The sequence below is a fragment of the Mandrillus leucophaeus genome, unplaced genomic scaffold (genome assembly GCF_000951045.1).
Source record: "Mandrillus leucophaeus isolate KB7577 unplaced genomic scaffold, Mleu.le_1.0 Scaffold105, whole genome shotgun sequence".
Taxonomy (NCBI): domain Eukaryota; kingdom Metazoa; phylum Chordata; class Mammalia; order Primates; family Cercopithecidae; genus Mandrillus; species Mandrillus leucophaeus.
In genome coordinates, this window is record NW_012098654.1 from 3,540,812 (window position 1) to 3,558,958 (window position 18,147).

Below are 18,147 nucleotides of genomic sequence, written 5' to 3' on the forward strand. Positions count from 1 at the left end.
GGCCACTGCACTCCAGCCTGGGCGACAGAGTGAGACTCCGTCTCAAAATAAAATAAAATAAAATAAAATAAAATAAAATAAAATAAAATTTAAAAAAATGAATAAATAAAAGTGATGGAGAAAAGAGTATGTGGTGGAGTGATACAGAAGGAACACTTGAAATAGCCACAGGCCATTTGGAATACAAAGGCCATGACTTCATGAGGCATCCATTAGCTGAATGATGTCTTTTTCTTTAGAATTACTTAGTAGCATAATGACTTTCTTCCAAATAATGTAAAAAGAATGTGTTTCTGGAATCTTGATTTTCGGCTATACCTTAAAGATAGAAACCTAAGAGGAAATTTGATTATTTATGTACTCACACAGGAATACTCTGCACTCTAATTCTAACCATGGAAAAACATTCTTTCCAGGAAAGTTGTATAAACCACAATATCCATTTCAGAAGACAATCAAAGTATCATTCATTCATTATACTTTAATATCATTTCTATGTCCTTTTTGTCTAACCCTTCAGTCAGAATTCTAGACGAGTATTGTCCAACAGAACTTTCGGGAATAATGGAAATATTCTTTATCTGTGCTGGCCAATACAGCAGCCACTGGTCAACGTGTAGCCACTGAACACTTGAAATGCAGCTAGTGTGATTGAAGAACTTAACTTTAAATTTTATTTAAGTTAATTTAAATAGTCACATGAGGGTAGTGCCTACCATAAAGAACCGGACAGTAAACTTTTCTGTTAAAGAAAATGAAGAAATTTACAGGCCAGTTAGGTGTTCAAGAGTTCTGTTTACAACACAAAAGATGTGAATTCACTCACTTATCAATACATGTTAACAACACTGACGCTTGTCCCTCAAGAGCCTTTGGTTCTATTCTCATAATGCAAGAGCTCTAAAGTTTCAAAAGTGTGGGTGTGGACTAGGAGGACAAAGGAAATCCATTTCACACCCCAAGTTCCAAGAGAAACTGTGTACTCAGAGAAGGAATTCATCATCCTTAGGGGAAAACGTTCATCAGGCAACTTCTAGAGGCCAGCGGCTGGCACACGATGGCCCACAGGCCACATCTGGACTACAACCTGTTTTTACAAATAAATTGTATAGGAACACAGACATACCCATTTGCTATAAAAGCATGTATCCATGTTTTGGGGCTATAAGGGCAGAGTTGAGTAGTTGTGACCATCTGGCCCACATAGCCTAAAATGTTTACTACCTCACATAGTAAATCACTGATTTGAGTAAATGTTTTTACCCAATGATCTGAGTAAAAGGAGTAAAAAACTTTGTTTTGGGGGGTAAACTGCTGCTGTATTTTATTTTTAGGAAAAAAGCAATTTCAAGGAAAACACAAAAAACAATCATATATGGAAGATTTAAAATACTGCACTTCCAATCCCAATCCACAGTATTCCATTAAAAAATCACCGACCCAATAAATGACTGTCCAGGTACAAAGTGATAGGCAGATGCCTAATTCTTGAAGGACAACCTTAAGACACTGAATTCTGAACCATTTTTAAAGTTGTAAAACTCCAAACACTTTAAAGGATGTAAAACACATCATTTTGGTTTGTTTGGAGACAGGGTCTCAATCGCTCACCTGGGGTGAGGTGCAGTGATACAGTCATGGCTCACTCCAGCTTCAACCTCCAAGGCTCAAGCGATCCTCCCACCTCGGCCTCCCAAGTACCTGGGACTACAGGCTCATGCTATCATGCCCAGCTAACTTTATTATTTTATTTTTGTAGAGATGGGGTCTCTGCCCAGGCTGGTCTCGAACTCCTGGACTCAAGCGATACTTCTGACTCAGCCTACCAAAATGCTGGGATTACAGACGAGTCATCACACCCAGGCCACACAATTTTTATTTTTATTTTTTTGAGACAAAGTCTCGCTCTGTTGCCCAGGCTGGAGTGCAGTGGCACAATCTCAGCTCACCACAACCTCCATCTCCCAGGTCCAACCGATTCTCAAGCCTCAGCACCTCACCCTCAAGGGATTCCAGGTGCACACCACTGCACCTGGCTAATTTTTTGTATTTTTAGTAGAGATGGGGTTTCACCATGTTGGCCAGACTGGTCTTGAACTCCTGACCTCAGGTAATCCGCCCACCTCAGCCTACCAAAGTGCTGAGATTACAGGCGTGAGCCACCGTGCCCGGCCAACATCATTAATTTTTAAGTACACTAATAATATTGGAAATTTTCTAAAACAAAGCTTGAAACAACTATCACCAAAAGTTCTGTAACACAAAGGGTCAATACCAGTGAACAGTGTTTTCACCTGTAATGGAGTAAACATTCTTATTTCAGAATATTATTGAAATAGTTAAGTAAGGTATTGTCATGAGGTACAGTTACAGTACCTGACACAGAATGGGTACTTATTTAAAATTTTTTTTTTTTAAAGGATGACTGTAGGGGGTCATTCCCCGTGGATTATGGATAATTAGGGCCTTACTTTCTCAATAATGCAAACCTACATTTTCAATACTGTAACATCACTGAATGTTTTGGCCAAAACTAGATTTAGAGAAAATGTCACCTATTGATAGAGAGCACAGCCTCGAGAAGCAGACTGTCTCAGTCTACTTATAGCCCTACTACGTACTAGCTCTGTCTTCAATTTCCTCATCTGTGGAAATAACTACACTTAACACTCCATGAAGAACAAAGGAAGGGTACAGTGACGTAGAACAACATTGTGGCAAACTGCAAGCACTCAATAAAATGCTGCATTTTGAAAACCTATGGCTAATGTACTGCCCACAGGAATGTAAATTGGTACAATCTTTTTTAGAGGGTAATTTGGCAATTTCTACTAAAATCTAAAATATGCCTAACCTTTGACTCAGTAACTCTATTTTTAGGAATTCATCCTGTAAAAATATTTCCAGGTTTACAGAAAGATATTGACAAGGATGTTAACTGCAGCATCATTCATAATAGCAAATAACTGAATGCAATCTAAACATCTATCAGTTGAAAACTGGCCAAATTATAACACTAACATGTTTTCTTATGGAATACCTGTAATTATTAAAAAATAGACTATGTGTGCACCTGTTTGGGGAAATGTTCATGATTTGTGGTTAAGATTAAAAAGCAAGTCTCAGTACAGTATGTAGAGTAAAATCCTATTTCTATTAATTAAAAAAAGACAGAAAATAACTACAGCAGTCAGAATCCACTAAGGAGATGTAACAACCCACCTATTGGGGGAAAACAATGTAATGAAAAAGAAAATGCATATAGCATAGATGTTTTTTAGAGAAAAAACATGAAACCCCTAACAGTTATCATTTTGGAGATTAGAATTATTAGAAACTTGGCCAGGGGTTACGGCTCACACCTAATCCCAGAACTTTGGGAGGCCAAGGCAGGTGGATCACTTGAGGTCAGGAGTTCGAGTCCAGCCTGGCCAATATCACGAAACCCCATCTCTACTAAAAATACAAAAAATTAGCCGGACGTGATGACGCACGCCTGAAGTCCTAGCTACTAGGGAGGCTGAAGCAGGAGAGTCGCTTGAACCCGGGAGGTGGAGGTTGCAGTGAGCTGAGATTATGACATTACACTCCAGCCTGGGTGACACAGAGACACTTGTTTCAAAAAAAAAAAAAAAAAACTATTAGGAACTTTTATTTGCTAAACATTTTTTTGCATTATGTAAAGTTTATAATTGGCATATACTAACTTCACTATCAGAAAAAAGAGATAAAATAGGTTTTTAGAGATTTGTGAGAAACTGCTGCAAATGCTGTTTAGCAAAAGATATAAAATTTTGTATGTATGTACTGTCATATGTATATGTACATATGTAATATCTATATACCCAATTCTGTAAAATAATCCCAATCTTATAATGCATATAACTAGAAAAACAGACTGGAAGAAAAGACACCAAAATACAGATAGCTGTTATCTCTATAAACTCCATGAAGGCAGGAGCTTCAACTGTTTTATATTGAAATATATACTCAGTTACAAACACATGCTTATTTTTTTTAATTACTAGATATAACCTGTCACTACACTGGACTGAAACATCGCTACCTGAGATATTTGTTCCTGATACATGCAACTCTGTACTTTATCCTCTTGAAGCATCATTCTAAGTACAATCTTACAAAGTAAACCTAGAAATCTACCAAGGAAAAAAAAAATACTGTACCTTGCTCTGATAAGAACTTTCCAATGGCTTTGAGGAACTCAACAAGGAAAATCAGTGTTTCTAAGAAGAAGAAATTTGGCCGAACATGGTGACTCACACCTATAATCCCAGCACTTTTGAGAGGCCAAGGCAGGTGGATCACCTGAGATCAGGAGTTCAACACCAGCCTAGCCAACATGGTGAAACCCCATTTCAACCAAAACTACAAAATAATTAGTTGGGCATGGTGGTGGGCACCTGTAGTCCCAGCAGCTACTCAGGAGGCTGAGGCAGAAGAATCACTTGAACCCGGAAGGTAGAGGTTGCAGTGAGCTGAGACTGGCCACTGCACTCCAGCCTGGGCGACACAGCAAGACTCAGTCTCAAAAAAAGAAAAGAAAAAGAAATTTACGGGCCGGGCACAGTGGTTCATGCCTGTAATCCCAGCACTTTGGGAGGCTGAGGCAGGTGGATCACTTGAGGCCAGGAGTTCAAGGTCAGCCGGGTCAACCCAGGCTGTGAAAACCCCAGATGGCAAAACCCCATCTATTAAAAGTACAAAAATTAGCCAGGCTTGGTGGCACATGCGTGTAATCCCAGCTACTTGGGAAGCTGAGGTACAAGAATCGCTTGAACCCAGGAGGTGAAGGTTGCAGTGAGCAGAGATTGTGCCGTATTCCAGCCTGGGTGACTAAGAAATTTACCTCTTTAAAAAAAAAAGAGAGAGAGAGAAAGAGAGAAACTTTGTTGAAGAAGTGAGTATCTGGTCTGCACCTTTAATAAAATATCAATTTGCTGATTGAATTACCAAAGAAAGTTTTCGTGAATTTTAAGGTCCAAAAATGTTACTATTGTCATCTTAACCTAAAGATCTAAAAGTCAAAACATCTGTCTAAATAGAGATGTTCAAGAAGTATTTCATGCTTTGAAATGCTATAGCAATAATATGTAATTATATTAAATCATAACCAGATGATATGTCTTCATAACAACTCTCATCCAAAGAAAGCAGATGCTGAAAGGAGGTTGCTGGCCGGGTGCAGTGGCTCACACCTGAAATCCCAGCGCTTTGAGAGGCCAAGGTGGGCCAATCACTTGAGCTCTGGAGTTCAAGACCAGCCTGCTCGACATGGCAAAACCTCATGTAAAAAAATACAAAAATTAGCTGGGTGCGGTAGCTCACACCTGTAATCCCAGCATTTTGGGAGGCCAAGGTGGGCCAATCACTTGAGCTCTGGAGTTCAAGACCAGCCTGACCAACATGGTGAAACCCTGTCTCTACTAAAAATACAAAAATCAGCCGGGCCTGGTGGTGTGCGTCTGTAATTCCAGCTACTTGGGAGGCTGAGGCAGGAGAATTGCTTGAACCTGGGAAGCAGATATTGCAGTGAGCTGAGATTGCGCCACTGCACTCCAGCCTGGGTGACAGAGTGAGGAGACACCATCTCAACAAAAAAGTTATATGTAAAGCAAGTTACAACACCGTACACACATTTGATATCAATGATAGTCAAAGACAACGAGAAGGAGAACTGTCACAAAAGAACTGCCATAGAATTTTAATAGAATGATCTCTAGGTGATCGTTCCCACTCATTTACTCAAGTCTTTGACATCAGCTCATAGCCTTCCTTCTCAATGGGATCCTGTCATAATCCAGGGTGATGGCAACAAAAATGTACTTATCTAACCAGGTACCTGGTTCCTAGGTGTCCTCTCTCCACGAATCCACACACGCAGCCACAACTTGCTCCACCTCTAAAGCCATTCAATCGAGTCATCCCATTCTCTGGCCATAATCACCAGCAATCCTGAATACTCCAGATGCATTTGTTCTCCAGCCTCAACAGAAACTGTCTTTCTTTGGTTCTCAGTTTTCCTCATTTCAGCATGTTTCAGACTTCACTTCTACTTTCTCTGGTTTACACTCACTGCTTGTAGGAATTTAATATTATCTCCTTCATTTTGGCAAACTACTTTTTTTTTTTTTCCGGAGATGGAGTTTCACTCTTGTTGCCCAGGCTGGAGTGCAATAGCATGATCTCAGCTCACCACAACCTCCTGGGTCCAAGCGATTCTCCTGCCTCAGCCTCCCTAGTAGCTGGGATTACAGGCATGTGCCACCACGCCCGGCTAATTTTGTATTTTTAGTAGAGATGGGGTTTCTCCATGTTGGTCAGGCTGGTCTCGAACTCCCGACCTCAGGTGATCTGCCCACCTTGGCCTCCCAAAGTGCTAGGATTACAGGCGTGAGCCACTACGCTGGGCCATCATTTTGGCAAACTATTAAAACCTATAAGAAATCTAACTTATTTAAATGACTTAAAAGAATCAAACAAGAATTACTAGCCTATTATACAGAATAAAACCATGCTTTATCTCATCTTCTCAAGGACATAAACATGATCAACATGAAAGTGCTCATTCATTGGTGGATATTTTAACTCCTCAATAGTCCAACCCTCATCTGCTTTTCCTTAAAAACTATTTCATTATTCCAGCTGAGGAGAATTAAATCATGAGAAAAGCCCCATATCTCCTTTCATAGTAGCATTTCTTCTTTCTTTTTTTTTTGAGACAGAGTCTCGCTGTGCCAGCAGGCTGGAGTGCAGTGGCGCGATCTCAACTCACTGCAGCCTCCGCCTCCTGGGTTCAAGCGATTTTCCTGCCTCAGCCTCCCAAGTAGCTGGGACTACAGGTGCACGCCACCATGCCCGGCTAATTTTTGTATTTTTAGTAGAGGCAGGGTTTCACCATGTTGGCCAGGATGGTCTTGATCTCTTGACCCTGTGATCCGCCTGCCTTGGCCTCCCAAAGTGCTGGGATTACAGGCATGAGTCACCGCGCCCGGCCACATTTCTTCTTTCTTTATAAATTTTTTCTGGGCCAGGAACAGTGGCTCACACCTATAATCCCAACAATTTGGGAGGCTGAGGCAGGAAGACTTCTTAAAGCTAGACATTCAAGACCAGCATGGGCAACAAAGTAAGACCCTGACCCGGTCTCAGCAAAAATAAAAAAAAAATAAAATTAGCCAGATGTGGTGGCACACACCTGTAGTTCCAGGTACTCAGGAGGCTGAGATGAGAGGATCTCTTGAGCCCAGAAGCAGAGGCTGCAGTGAGCTACAATCACGCCACTGTGCTCCAGCCTGGACAACACAGTAAGATCTTGCCTCTAAAAACTAAACAAATAAACTTTTTTAAAAGACAATTTTTTCCCTTAACTGTATTTTCTAGCACCTAACATTAAACACACATGCTGGTTATTTCATGTTTTCTAGAAAACAAGTAACTAACATAAAAACAAAAAATAAATAAATAAAATACACATGGTGGGTGTTTGATAAACACTGGAATATTTTACCTCTTTCATCACTTAAGCTTTGCATATATTAACTCATCTAACTCTTATAACAATTTTATGAGGTAGGTATTATTACTATCTCCATTTTGTATTGAGGAAGCTGAGGCCCAGGGAGGTTAAGCAACTTCCTCATTAATAAAAAGCTTCTATGTGGTAGAGCTCAGATTTAAACCCAGGCAGTCTTGGATTCTGCATCTGTGTTCTTAGCAATCATGCCACCCAGGTTAAACTTTTGCTTAACTGAGACATCTTTCCACTGAAAACATGGTTCATAATTAGTTCAAATATATTCAAGTAAACACCAAATTAGTACATAGTTTCCATACCAATTGTAATAATCTCTAAATTCTTCATCTGTTTATTATTCATAACACAATAATACATTCTTCCTATTTTCACAAACCATTTCTTATATAAATTTCCTAAACTTTAAATTTCCTCTCACTTTAAATGGCTCAGTAATTTTCTAATTTTTTCACTCACCTGAAGTTACCAGGTTACTTTCTTCACTGTCTCATTCTTTTCTTTTTTAAGACAGGGGCTCCCTCTGTCACCCAGGCTGGACTGCAGTGGCATGATACTGGCTCACTGCAACCTCTCCTTCCCAGGTTCAAGCGATTCTCATGCCTCAGCCTTCCAAGTAGCTGGGACTACAGATGTACGCCACCATGCCCCACTAATTGTTGTATTTTGAGTAGAGACAGGGTTTTGCCATGTTGGCCAGGCTGGTCTTGAACCTCATGTGATCTGCCCAGCTTGGCCTCCCAAAGTGCAGGACTACAGGTATGAGCCACCACCACCTAGCCCCAAAACACTGTTTCATTCTATTAAGCATGTAATATACAACTTACCAAATTTTATAACTAAGTTTTCCTCTTTCCTTCTTCTAAAAACCATCAATGTTTGAACTTCCCCTTAAATTCTTTTTTCTTTTATTTATTTACTTATTTATTTATTTTTGAAGCAGGGTGTCACTGTCACCCAAGCTGGAGCACATCATCATGGCTCACTGCAGCCTCAACCTCCCCGGGATCAGGTGATCCTCCCACCTCAGCCTCTGCAAATAGCTGAGAGTGTAGGCATGTGCCACCTTGGCCAAATAATTTTGTGTGTGTGTGTGTCTGTGTGTAGGTGGGGTTTCACCATATTGCCCAGGCTGGTCTCGAACTCCTGGGCTCAAGCTATCTGCCTGTCTCCACCTCCCAAAGTGCAAGGATTACAGGCATGAGCCACCACACCAGACCTAAATACTTTCTTTTACTGAATGTTAAAACAGTATCAAAGTCAAAAATTAGAACCACTTACTCTGAGTGAAGCCAATAAGCACTTCACCGAAGGAGCTCTAAGTAGAACAAGAAAGAAAGTTATCAATATTTCATCTGCTAACATTTACACTGCAACCTACTTAAGTTAAGTTTTATGGGTGCTTCCATTTCCGGAAAGTATTGGCTTATCTAAGATGTCCAGACTTTCTCTTTGCCTTTCTAGAAAATACATAGTATCAAGTGTCACCAAATATTTTTCTTATGTTTTATACCATTAAAATTTAATAATAGAGCTGACTGTGAAGGGAGAAAGAACAAAGAGAATACCCAAGCCTAGGTTTAATTTTTAGAATTTTTTGAATAAAAATATCAAGAAAATAGGAAAACAGAAGAGAATGAACATTGTATTTTCTACATGAAATTAAAAGAAAACAGTAGTTTTAGACAGGTCACTCTGAAAACAAAGTGTCATACTTTTTTTTTTTGAGACGGAGTCTTCCTCTGTCGCCCAGGCTGGAGTGCAATGGCACAATCTCAGCTCACTACAAGTTCCGCCTCCCGGGTTCACGCCATTCTCCTGCCTCAGCCTCCTGAGTAGCTGGGACTACAGGTGACCGCCATCTCACCTGGCTAATTTTCGTATTTTTTTTTTTTTTTTAGCAGAGACGGGGTTTCACCGCATTAGCCAGGACGGTCTCGATCTCCTGACCTCGTGATCCGCCTGCCTCGGCCTCCCAAAGTGCTGGGATTACAGGCGTGAGCCACCGCGCCCAGCCCCAAAGTGTCACACTTTTATTAAAAGTATATGGTATGGTTAAAAAAAATTAAAAAAAAAAAAAGCTTTAACTACCCAGACCTCAATTTGAAGCCCAAATGTTATATTACTAATAGTGATACCCTGCACAAATTAATTCTCTGAACCTCCATTTCCTCATCTGGAAATGAGTAATAATACTATCTACCCTGAAGAATGGGTAATTAGAAGTAATAAGAATACAGCAGCTCAATCATTCCTTTTCTCCAACCATTTCTTACAGTCACCACACTAAACAAACAGCAAGAACTGACTTACCTCAAGCCATTACATAAAAGTTATCCAATGTATTAGACAAAGTATCAAATAATTCTCACTGTGATGACCCCACATAGACTGTTGTCTTAAAGTCTCTCTGCTGTATTCAGCTCTAAGAAGATGTTTCTTGATGTACAGTGAAATTTACAATAAATTACCTGAAAATTTTCTCAGGCATGCCAAAAATCACAAGATCTATTTATATATTTTAGCAATCTAGTGAAAATGTTCTTTACTTACCAAGAACCAATGATACTTAAACTTCCTTTCAGAGGTCCCTACTCAGTTTAATTTGTGATAACACTTGTATGTGAGAGAGCAAACACTATACATTTTAAGCAAAGAAAAATACCATAAAAGACTTCATTTTTTACAGAGCTTAAAAGAAAGTTGATTCTGATGTTCAGAAATACAGTGGTTTGGGAGTGATGGCTCATAACTGTAATTCCAGCACTTCGGGAAGCCGAGGCAGGAGGATTGCTTGAGCCCAGGAGTTCAAGACCAGCCTGGGCAACATGGCAAAACCCCTTCTCTGCAAAAAATACAAAAACTACTCAGTTGTGGTGGTATGTGCCTGTAGTCCCAGCTACTCAGGAGGCTGAGGAAGGAGGATCACCTGAGTCTAGGAGGCGGATGCTGCAGTGAGTCAAGATCATGCCACTGTGATCTCATCTCCCAAAAAAAAAAAAAAGAAAGAAAGAAAGAAAGAAAAAAAGAAATACTAAACAGTTTTGGTTTTGGTTTGTTTTGAGACAGTCTCACTCTGTCACTCAGGCTACAGTGCAGTGGTGCAATCTTGGCTCACTGCAACCTCAGTCTCTTGGGTTCAAGCAATTCTCCTGCCTCAGCTCCCAAGTGGCTGGGATTACAGGGATGCGCCACCACGCCTGGCTAATTTTTGTATTTTTAGTAGAGATGGGGTTTTGCCATGTTGGCCAGGCTGGTCTCGAACTCCTGACCTCAAGAAATCTGCCTGCCTCGGCCTCCCAAAGTGCTGGGATTACAGGCGTGAGCCACCACGCCCACTCCAGTTACTCAACAATTTTATGCGTAACATTACTTAGACTCTATCCTAAGGAAATAACTGTAAATATGAGATGACATTTATCTGCTAGAATATACATTCCAGCCGGGCGCAGTGGCTCACGCCTGTAATCCCGGCGGTTTGGGAGGCTGAGGTGGGCAGATCACGAGGTCAGGAGTTCAAGACCAGCCTGGCCAACAACATGGTGAAATCCCATCTCTACTAAAAATACAAAAATTAGGCTGGGCGCGGTGGCTCACACCTGTAATCCCAGCACTTTGAGAGGCCGAGGTGGGTAGATCAACTGAGGTCCAGGAGTTCGAGATCAGCCTGACCAACAAGGTGAAACTCCCTCTCTACTAAAAATAACAAAAATTAGCCGGGCATGGTGGCAGGTGCCTGTAGTCCCAGGTACTCAAAGGACTGAGACAGGAGAATTGCTCGAACCCGGGAGGCGGAGGCTGCAGTGAGCCAAGATCACACCACTGCACTCCAGCAAGACTCTGTCTCAAAAAAAAAGAAAGAATGTAAACTCCATGAGAGCAGAGATCTTCTTCTATTTATTTATTATCATATCCTCAGTGCCTAGAATAATGACAATTACTTATTTACTGAATGAAAATAAAAAGATCCATAGTGTTACAACAGTAAAAAACAGAAAACACTTATGATACATTATGCATTCATTATAATGATGATGAAAATTTATGATTACATAAAAGTGCTTACACTCCTTTATTTAAAAAACATTAACTTAGTTGCCAGGAGCAGCTTATGCCTGTAATCCCAGCACTTTGGGAGGTCAAGGCAGGCGGATCACTTGAGGCCAGGAGTTGAAAACCAGTATGGCCAACATGGTGAAACCCTATCTCCACAAAAAAATACAAAAATTAGCCAGGCATGGTGTTGCGCACCTGTAATCCCAGCTACTCGGGTGGCAAGATTCTGTCTCAAAAAAAAAATGCCTAAGTCACTAACTTAGGCATTAAGAAGACTGGGTTCTAAGGCCAGCTCTGTCATTAATTTGACCTGTACCTCGGGGTAAAGGACAACCTGTTTGGGCTCCAGCACCCTCGTATATATTATTTCCTCTCCATTTCCTGGCCTTGGCTGGTCTTAATGAGACTGGCTTTGGGTAGACATTACAGCGAGTACATGCCTGAGTTACCTCAGAAAGCAAAGACTAACACAAACAGCAGAGAAAAAGGGGATGTGACCTGGAGCAGATCAAATGCTGCATCCCACTGGACTATGAGATCCTTAGTGATCTGCTCTTCAAGCCACACTGACTCAGAATCATCCATTTTTAACTCTAGGACCTCAAAAGCATACTTGAACCACTTTACAATAAACAGCAAGTAATTTAGGTCATCTGAGTCAACAGAACAATGCCATCCAGGGTATACCAAAATATCAAGCCCTACTGTCAAAAGGACCAGAAAATAAAGTACAGGTGAAGAGGAAGTGATTTCACCTGCTGGAAATAGAAAAAGGAGATCTGTGTGCCAGCCAACAACTATCACACAATGGAACAGGATGCTTACCTCTCTGCTGGAAGAAAAGAAGCTATTCTCAAGTCCTTAAAATAAAAACTATTATAATCTTACTATATTTATTTTATGTCATCTGAGAGCAATCCATGAGGACAATGCTTCCTCTTTCAGAGAATCTTTCAGTTGAAAATCTCAAAGAATTCCCAAGCACCACTTACCCTTCAACACCTACCTACACCTCACTTCTCTGCCCCACACTCACAAACTTTATCAGCATCCACAATTAAAGAACCATGAGGCCAAGCGTGGTAGCTCATGTCTGTAATTACAGCACTCTGGGAGACCAAGGTAGAAGGATCACTTGAGCCCAGGGTTGAGACCAGCCTGGGCAATATAGTGAGATCTTGTCTCTACAAAAAAAAAAAAAAAATCTTGGCCAGGCACGGTGGCTCACGCCGGCAATCCCAGCACTTTGGTTTTGGGAGCCCAAGGCAGGCAGATCACAAGGTCAAGAGATTGAGACTATTCTGGCCAACATGGTGAAACCTCGTCTGTACTAAAAATACAAAAATTAGCTGGGCATAGTGGCACACACCTGTTGTCCCAGCTACTCAGGAGGCTGATGGAGGAAAATCACTTGAACCCAGGAGGCGGAGGTCGCAGTAAGCCAAGATCGTGCTGCTGTACTCCAGAGCCTGGCAACAGAGCAAGATTCCGTCTCAAAAAAAAAAAAAAAAAAAATTTGTTTTAATTAGCTGGGTGTGGTGGCACAGGCCTGTGTTCCCAGAGGCTGAGGTGGGAGGGCTGCTTAAGCCTGGGAAGTCAAGGCTGCAGTGAGCTATGACTGTCCCACTGCTCTCCAGCCTGGGCAACAGGGCAAGATCCTGTCTTAAAACAAATACATAATAACAAACAAAGTAAAACTGCTCTGCCACTTCCTAGCTGAGTGACTCTGGGAAAGTTATTGAATCTCTCCGTGCCTCCATTTTCCCACAATAATAAAATGGGGGTAATACCTGTTACATAGGATTGTGATAAAGATTAAATTCATCTAGAATGCCTGGGTAAATACTTAGGATAAAATAGATTTCCAAAAATGTAAGGCCAATTTCTACTGAGGCCTATTCCTTAGAAAGAAAACTGAAGACACATAGGAATTGTCATTCCTTGTACTGATCTAATTACCAAACCATGCAACATCTTAATACAAAAGAGAAATCGCAAGGAAGGAAGTGAAGTTACTGCCTCATGGTTTTACTGACAAGCAGTTTTTAAATTGCAGGTTCACAGGGGGATTTTGGGTACCCATTAATCCCCTGAAATTATACCTGATTTTGAGGCAGCGTGCTACTTCTATAAATGTCTTCACTGAATTTCCACTAGCTCCAACCCTATTTCTCTATTCTCCTTTACAGCAAATATCCTCACAAAGGTGCTATACTCACTCTCTCAAATTCTGCTTTCATTCTCTCTTAAACCCACTCCAGTAAGAATGTTGAACCAAACCCTCCACTGAAACTAATCTTGCCAAGATCATCTCTCCACATTGCTAAATCCAATGATAAGTTCTCAGTCCTAAGCTGATTTTTAGCAGATTTTTGACACACTTCATCTGCCCCTCCTGCTTGAATACATTTTTCTCATCTGGCTTCCAGGATGCCATATAATATAGTCTACGATTTCTTGGTTTTCCTCCTTTTTTGCTGATCTCTTTATCAGCTTTTGTTGCTGACTGTTGTCTCAGACTTTTTAACGTCCCTGGACTTTGTCCTTGAACCTTTTCTCTTCTCTCCCCTATACTCCACTGGTAATCTCCTCTGGTTTCCCAGCTTTACTTTACTTACACTTGCCACACACTCACAACTATGTATCTCCAACCCAGGTTTCTCACATGAATTCCAGACTCTTACACCATCTTAAAACTGTCTACCTGGCATCTCCACTTGAGTATCTAATACAGCGTTAACCTCAGTGTGTCCAAACTAAGCTCAAGAGGCCAGGTGCCGTGGCTCACACCTGTAATCCCAGCACTTTGGGAGGCTGAGGTGGGCAGATCACTTGAGTTCAGGAATTCGAGACCAGCCTGGCCAACATGGTGAAACCCTGTCTCTACTAAAAATACAAAAACTAGCTGGGTATGGTGGCAGGCACCTGTAGTCTCAGCTACTCAGGAGGCCGAGGCAGGAGAATCACTTGAACCCGGGAAGCAGAGGTTGAAGTGAGCCAAGATTGCGCCACTGCACTCCAGCCTAGGCGACACAGTAAGACTCAATCTTAAAAAAACAAACAAACTAACAACCTGCTCTAAACACAGCCTTCCCATGTCAGCTCCTGACACCGCCATCCTTTTAAGCTGCGCAGTCCCAAACCTTGGATTCATCCTTGACTCCTTTCTTTCACCCCTACCCTACAGTGAAATTCATCAGAGACCAGGCATGATGGCTCATACCTATAATCCCAACACTTGGGGAGGGTGAGACAAGAGGATCACGTGAGCCCAGTAGTTCAAGACCAGCCTGGGCAACATAGTGAGATCCCATTTCTACAGAAAATTTTTAAATTTAGCTGAGCATGGTGGCACACACCTATAGTCCCATCTACTTGGGAGGCTTAGGTAGAAGGATCATTTGAGCCAGGGAGGTCAAGGCTGCAGTGAGCCGTGATCACACCACTGCACTCCAGCCTGGGCAACAGAGTGAGATCCTGACTAAAAAAATTTAAAACCTCATCAGAAAATACTGTCGCTCTATCTTCAAAATACATCCAGAAGTCATACACTTTTCACAAGTCTACTAGCAAATGGATGTAAGCACCATCATTTCTCACGTGAATAATTAGCATGATAGCCTCCCACCTATCTCGTTATTTCTAGCCTGTTGTCCCAATCTACTGTCCACAAAGGAGTCTTCTGTCCTTTTACCATGCAAATAATGCACTATGGGAGGCCGAAGTGGGAGGACTGTTTGAACTTAGGAGTTTGAGAAGAGCATGGGCAACCCAGGGAGAGTTGTCTCTACTAAGCAGAAATCAATTTTTTTAAAAAAAGAAATAAGAGAAAATGCAAATCACATCATGTCACTTCTTTGCTCAAAACCATCCAGTGCCTTCCCCATTTCAATTTCAGCCAAAGTCCTTAAAAGGGCCCCAAGGAGTAACTGTACGTGCCCCCACCCCTTACCGGTGCACACCTACCTCAGAAGTCAAAACAGACAACGTAAACTCTGAATGGGAGGTCCTCAGAAAGATCCGTCCAAGTCCTAACCGCTCCCCCCCGCCCCCGTTCCTGGGGACTGCCACCGAAGATTGCCAGGAGCCACCAGAAGCAAGGAGGAAGTATGGGATGGGCTGTCCCTAAGAGCCCCCAGAAGGAAGTAACCCTGCCAACCGACATCTTAATTTCAGACTTCTGACCTCCACAACTGTGGCACAATAAATGTCTGTTGTGTTAAGCCACCAAGCATGTGCTTGTAATGGCAGCCCCAGGAAACTGACACACCACTCTAGCCCCTGCTCATTCTGCTCCCACCACACTGTCTTCCTTGTGTCCACTTTAGGACCCTTCCACTGACTATTCTCCTCTGTCTGGGAAGCTCATGCTGCAGAACTCCGCAGGGCTAACTCCCATACATTTTAGCCTTTTGCTCAAACATCGTCCTCTCTATGAGGCCTATCCTGACTCCCCTATTTAAATTGCAACAACCACCATCTTCCCATTTCTTTCCAACTCCCTTACAGTATCTATTTTTTTCCCACAGCATTTATCATATTCTAATATACTACATAACATTCTTGTTTATTACCCACTGGATTCCACTAGAATATAAGCTCCACAGAGGCAGGGTTTTTAGGTTTGTTTGGGTTTTTTTTTCTCTTTTGTTCACTGGTATATCCTAAACATCTATAAACTATGCCTGGCAGATGTTAGCTATTCAATAAATACGTGCTGAATAAATCTGTTGAACAAACATGTATATGTATCTGTCTTTTTCTGGAAACAGAAACCACAGTTTTTATCAGATTAATAAAGTGACCTGCTACCCAAAAAAGGTTTCCAAATCTTTGTTCTCAAGCTTTAAGTGGTTAAGGAAAAGGGAATTCTATCCTAAAAGACCCCAACTCTAAAAAAAGCAAACAAAACCCCAAAAATACTCATACTATGACTTCGTATCTTACAAATGGCAGATATAAGTTTAAATTTCATACTCCCAAAACATAATTTTGCTAAAGAAAAAAAAGACAGTCCACTATAATTTAATGGCTTGAGAAGTACCCTCATCCACTTTTCACAGAACCTTGTACACTAAAAAGTGTACCCAGGATGAGCTTATGTCTCTACCAACTTAAGCAACAAAGGGTGGCCATCAGTGTGAAGCATTCACATGAGCCAATCAAAGTTCCATACAGCTCAAGAACATGATCCAATGCTCCATCTAGGTAAAAATCCTATCCAAAGTAGGGGAGCAGAACCAAAGTAAGTCATAACCTGTCTAGCATCTATCCTTACTATGGAATAAACAGATGCTTACTCAAAATACAACACTTTTTAAGACCTTGAGAAACCATAGAAGAGATGTCATTTACACACGCCTTCAGCATGAACCATAAAGTGTAACAATGAAAGGCAGTCAAGCATAGGAAAATCTGTTAATGGATTTTGATAACAGCAGAAAGGCACCCCCTACATTCCTTATTATTCCTGCAACATATTTCACAGTTACTACTAAACAGGTCTAGGCTAACACAATCACACCAAACACCAAAATTCAACATATTACTTATTCAAGCATACATTCTTCAGACATATCTTTTATATTAAATCAATGACCATTACAGAGGAAAACATGCACATCTGCTGTCAGGCAATCTTTCTTGTTCCATCAGCAAGTGGATTCACAATGCAACCAAGTTCTAGTCCTTACCTTTTCTGGTTCCATTCTCCCAACAGAGGAATTTCAAGGATACAGAATCTATGAAATACTTTGAAGAGAAAGGCATTTTAAACTCTAATTAACTCATAGTTTGCCTTGAGCTGCTTTTTTTTGAGAAGAAGTCTCGCTCTTGTCCCCCAGGCTGGAATGCGATGGCGCAATCTTGGTTCACTGCAACCTCCGCCTCCCCAGTTCAAGCGATTCTCCTACCTCAGCCTCCTGAGTAGCTGAGACTACAGGTGCCTGCCACCACACCCAGCTAATTTTTGTATTTTTAGTAGAGACGGGGTTTCACCATGTTGGCCAGGCTGGTCTCAAATTCCCGATCTCAAATGATCTGCCCATCTCGGCCTCCCAAAGTGCTGGGATTACAGGCGTGAGCCACTGCACTCAGCCTGCCTTAGGCTGTTTTTTTAAATACTGGTAAGACCTTCACATCTCAGAACACATCATTTTATCAAATCCCAAACCCAACCACTCTTCATTACCTCTACCACTACCACACTAACTCAGGCCCACAGCATATCCCTTGCAGAGTCTGGCCACACTCCCCATCAGTCTGCCTGCTTCCACTCTGACTGGCAGCAGTCTGACTTTCTTTGTTTTCAACCTGAGAGCAGTTACTGTTTATTTAAATTGATCAGACTACAGAAGCAATCATGGTAGACACCTCAGTTCATTCTTCTAAGAAGCCTGTTGATCTGGTCCTCCCTGTTGCCAGCATCTCCACCTTCTACAAAATGAGTGGTTTATCTTCCATTCTACCTTGTGGAGAAAATAATTTGAAGGGCCACAGGAAGTTATTTGCTTTTTTTTTTTTTTTTTTTTTGACAATGA

At 41.4% G+C, this 18,147-nt stretch overlaps 1 protein-coding gene and 1 pseudogene across 2 annotated transcripts in view; both read right to left on the reverse strand.

Moving 5' to 3' along the window:
• RERE (arginine-glutamic acid dipeptide (RE) repeats) overlaps nt 1–18,147 on the reverse strand; it is a 542,692-nt gene that overhangs the window by 472,664 nt on the left and 51,881 nt on the right. The gene's annotated exons all lie outside the window — the stretch shown is intronic.
• The window catches only part of LOC105540913, a 21,767-nt pseudogene continuing 21,601 nt past the window's right edge, over nt 17,982–18,147 (reverse strand).